The 5,191-nt window shown below is 31.5% G+C and overlaps 1 long non-coding RNA gene across 1 annotated transcript; it reads left to right on the top strand.

Annotated features, from left to right (window-relative positions):
- Nucleotides 1–829: 829 nt before the first annotated feature.
- LOC143585092 (uncharacterized) lies at nucleotides 830–2,738 on the top strand. Its single transcript, XR_013144491.1, has 3 exons — nucleotides 830–939; nucleotides 1,930–2,010; nucleotides 2,497–2,738. It is a non-coding gene; the product is annotated as an uncharacterized LOC143585092 (long non-coding RNA).
- Nucleotides 2,739–5,191: the final 2,453 nt, after the last annotated feature.

Here is a 5,191-nt window from a genome sequence, read left to right as displayed (position 1 = left end):
TTTGTTAGTGCATGATTTGTTGTCCGCAATTGATCGAATAGGCAGCCCCGTTCGCTAGCCTATGTGCCATATGCTAAGACGTGTCTAACGAATTGGGGTTGTCTACAAATAGGTCTTTCCTAGAGAATGAACCTAGAGATCCATGCCATTTTTATCTTGTTCATATCATTACTATATTGGATTCTCTATAGAATGATACGGCGTCTCAAGGTGCATATCAAGGCGGATCAAGCTTAACCATATGTATTATGTGTGCTTGTATGTATGCATGTATGAATCCTTGTAATAATTCAGTTATCGTTATCAATGAAACAATCATTCATCTCGATTATCGTTCTATTTTCGTCTCGCAGATCTATTTTATGTGATGTATCCAATTGGGACTAGATCTTAGCTCGTATTACGTCTTCACAATTTATTTATTATAAGTGTGTTTCATGTAATAAATTAAATTGGTTGTGTATACGCCAAATATTAAATCTAAAAGGGATATTAAAATAAAATCTTATGAATCTCCACGAGTAGGCACTTTTACTAGCATAAATTTTATGTTTGTATATGAAAACAATAAAAGAATGCGTCAATCTGGTCGTGTTCGGACCAATCAACAAGTAAGCATGTCTTGTTCGGGTTCATGCAAAGCTTATGGTTTCGTGTTGGCCGAATCCACCAACCATGTACGTGGTCCGGTTAACATCATGGGTATATTTTATATTTGAAATTTGAATCAATTAAATAAATTGGGTAAATGCATAAATAAAATACATTATAATAAAATTAATAAAATAAATGCAAACAATAAAATTCGTTTCAATTCCTCTCCATGTTTGGCGGTTTATAGATTATACCTCTTCAAATTAGGTATTTTGAAATAGAGTTGCCTCAAAGAGGCGCCGGCCTTTGCTCCTACGGAATTCCTTAATTCGTTCGCGTTAGAAGGTACCAATCGAACTTCCTTGATTGTTTATACCTCTTGAACCGGTGAATCAGTCTCTTTGATCAACCAACACAAGAATTTATTTTTAATTTCATGTTTTTTTCTTTAATATATTTATTGCAATCAGTTTGATTTCAAGTTATTAACGGATATCAATAACCATGAGTATCCCAATCGAAGGTTAGTTTTGATGTTTGAGTTGCAAAAGTACTTTAATTTTGTTTGTTGTATATCTGTACAAGTTTGTTGAAGATAATGCTTGTTTGTGGAGTAGTCAAAGAATGAGATAAATATATGCATAATTTGAAATAACGAATGAATAAACATATGTAACAGATAAGTAGATTATGTTATTGATGATAATATCCAACAACTGTATGTCGAAGACCACACATATATTTGTCCAATTTATATATATATCAATCAATCATACCAGTGGAATCCCACCAATAGCAAAGCTATAAGTAGGGTCTGGGGAGGGTGGGATGTAGGCACACCGTACCTCTATCCGATGGGATAGAGAGGTGGCTTCCAGGGAGACCCTCAGCTCAAAATAACATTGTATAGGGGAAAATAAGGGGCATCAAAGTACAATAGTAATAAAATTGATAATAGCACGTAATAAAATTAATAGTACCAATACATTTATAGATAACCATATAGAACTATATGAGAAGAGGAAACAATATGGTGTGTGAACAAAAATCAGGTAAAGAAGACCCTTAAGGTTTTCCTATGCATTATTGTTCTAAAGGTAGCATATATATTCACACATGATAGATTCATCCCCTAATTAAGCTTATGGTGTAAATGACTTATTTGGCATTAAGTATGTGAACTCACAGCCAACTTTTTGTAACCACAACACTTATTTTGTTCTTCATTATGTTCTTGCCGGTTTGTTAATGTTGCTCTTTACTTGATCCAGATCTGCTTTCAATATGGGGGTTGTATTATTATGTTGTTTCTCATTTATAGAACAAATTGTTTAGGATGCAAGAGGCTGGGAAATGGTTGAGAGGATTTCAAACAGGCACAAGCCCCGTCAACAACTGATTTACAGCATATATTAGGTGCGTGACTTTATCTTAGTATTATAAAATGTTGTACATAGATGACTAGTGGTGTACCACATTTACGAGTATTTTTTAATTTAAATCTTTAATGTTCCACGTTTTGCAAGTTATCTTTTGTACTTCATCAGAAATATGTTATAAACAATTGGAACGTCACTATATTTTGCACAAAGTATATGGTCAAAAAGAGGATTAGTCTGTAATTTGAATACTTTGTTAGACTTATAAGGATTTGTAGAAGATGCGAAATAGAGTTAAATATTTAGCTTGTAGACTCATCCTAAAATTGATTGTAAGTTGGTGATCAAATAACGATTACATTGGGCTACACTAGAAAACAACAATGTCTATTGATGTTAATTTTCATATGAATTTTTCTATAAAATGTTAGCCTGCTAGTGTAAAACCTTTTGTTTTTGTGAAATGATTTTTGCACTATAATGACTCGAGTTTAATAATTGTTTGTTAAAATCTAAAATCTAGATCGGAGATGAAGTTTTCCTCAAAAGAATTCTAAACCCTTGTGAGACTGTAGCAAGAGGATGGGTGAAGAGCTTGGACCCAAATAAGATAATTGGTGGTATTGAGATTGGACCAAACTGGTGTGAGGTAAATGTTCAAGTACCAATAAAAATAGATGAAAATTTGGTGAGACGATATGGGTTATTTTCCACAATCCAAGATTGTATTGGAGCATCCATCGCATGGCCTTTTCCATTCATCTCGGTATGTATTTGTTAAACTTGTGATACGAATAATTTTAATAGCATAGAAATTAATGCTTATACATGGATGATTTATTTGTAGGTATTCCATGAGGATTGAGGACGCATGATGACTCGGGATTTTATGGTGCTTGTTTCTATTATTGCTTTTAATTTCTTTGTTGAATGTTACAAGAGTTAATGTTGGATAATATTATAACTTAATTATGTTTAGTGTTTTTGTTATTAATAAGCTTACTTAATATAATAAGTTTTATTTCTTTCAACGGTTGTTGTTATACACAATAACTATTAGGATTATATATGTTTATGGTCTTTTTATTGTTTAATAAAACCCATTATTTATATGTCCATAAGCGTATCGTATAATTGTGCGTGTGGACGTTTAAAAAAGGTTGTATAATATGATTTCTTAGGACTTCAAATTTTTGTCATATTAAACGTTAGAACATTGTAAAAGTGTCATAATATATTTTTAGGACGCTATTTAAGTTGTTCATAGACATATTATGCGACTATAAAATTTAGTTTCATAATCTTGTTTGGGATATTAGGATCCTTTTCTTGGTACTATAATGTACCATCATAAGGGTCCTATAAATTAATTTTTAAGGACGCTTGTATGTGTATCAAAAGTTTAAAATTAGGTAAGCACATGTCAGAACATTGTAAAAGTGTCCTAATATGTTTTTATTTGGACGTTTTTTGGGTTGTTAATGGATATAATATGCGACCATAAAATTGGTTTCATAATCTTATTTAGGATATCAGGACTTTTTTCTTGGTACTAAAGTACCTATAATGTTACATCATCAGGGTCCTATAAATTAAATTTTAAGGACACGTGTATTTGTATCAAAATATTAAAGGTAGGTAAACACATGTTAAAACATTTTAAAAGTGTCCTAATATATTTTTATTGGGATGCTTTTTTGGTTGTTAATGGATATATTATGCGACCATAAAATTGGTTTCATAATCTTAGTTGGGATATCAGGACGCTTTTTAAGTTCCGAGACTTATTACGACCCCTTTACATGAAACGCTTTTCTCGTTGGTCCTATTAAATGAAAGGTCATATAAAATAGCATTTTATGACGCTTTTGTGCGTACTAAAAAGTCCTTTTTGTTGTAGTGAAAGCACGTTCAGACATGTATCACATAATAATCAAGTGTGCTAGACAAACATATAACTTTCTAAATATCCAAGTTTACTCGAAAGCAAAAATTTATCAAAGTCTACCTGATAAAACATGAATAATTCATTTAAGTACAGTTAATCATCAAGCTTGCTCGAATATCTTAAACATTCAAACAAAACAGCTAAGTTTGCTAGAATAGTCAAAAAACATCAAAGCTTGCTAGAAATAACAAATTCAAACATATTCGAGTGTAAAGCTTGATCGAATGAGTTAAACATCCTATAACACAACTAAGTTCGCTAGAAAGTTAAAAAATAATTAAAGCTTGCTAGAATTGACAAATTCAGACCTTTTCAAGGTTAAAATGCAACTCTTTTTGTCTTAAACCATTTTCACAAAGTGTTATCATTAAAATTCAATATTTGTGAGCAAATGGTGCGTTAAGAAATCAAATTTCATATATTTCTTTCCATTTATTTTTCAGAAAAGATCTTAACATGGGATCATATTGGTTAAGTCACCTCTCAATACTTCATTCTCAGCATTATTGTGGCATATCAGACATGTTAACAGCTGGTCTAGACTTAGCATGGTTTTCATTACTTTTTGGTGATATGCTTAAGGTTCATTTAAGTAGCATAATTTAAAAATGGATAACACTTATTGTACTATGATGCTCCATATCTCTTCTCAAAGCTTATTTGGCTTTCCCAGATCACCCCAGTTTGACTTCGACCCCCTGATATTTGGTCAAAATATTTTTATGATAGAACAACTAAATTCATTTAATTCTTCTTTTCAAAACTTCAAACATATTGAGGTTGAATGTTGGACTTACATGCCACGCAAGTTGGACTTACAGGCCTTTCATTTGGAATGTTTAAAAGACATATATTTTGCCTCCACCCCTGTAGTTCTATAGTTAACCCTCTTGTTTGCATTTTCATTTAAAATTTGTGAACAACAATCAACATTTGACTGCATATAAAAATTTGTCCACATTTCCAAATTTGTTCTTTAACATATGTATAAAATGATTCATTTTAGCGACCAAATTCCAACATACTTGTGTATGACTGGGTAATCACTTTTTTGCCTATCATTTGGAGAGATGTATCTTGGAACATGAATATTCAACAATGTATCTCCACATTAAGATTAGCATTAATCATTATGTTTATATCACCTCAGTTTTTACACATCATGGAAAGCAACCATACATATTAATGAATGTACTAATTGTCTTTTTAGCCTATTAAATCCATATGATCAGCATAAATAACCAATGTACTATCATTTCCCATAAGGTTG

Source organism: Bidens hawaiensis, unplaced genomic scaffold (genome assembly GCF_021521415.1).
Source record: "Bidens hawaiensis isolate Kalapana, Puna unplaced genomic scaffold, B.hawaiensis_p1.1 tig00033559_1, whole genome shotgun sequence".
Taxonomy (NCBI): domain Eukaryota; kingdom Viridiplantae; phylum Streptophyta; class Magnoliopsida; order Asterales; family Asteraceae; genus Bidens; species Bidens hawaiensis.
The sequence above is the reverse complement of the archived record's forward strand: the minus strand, read 5'-3'. Positions and strand labels throughout refer to the sequence as shown.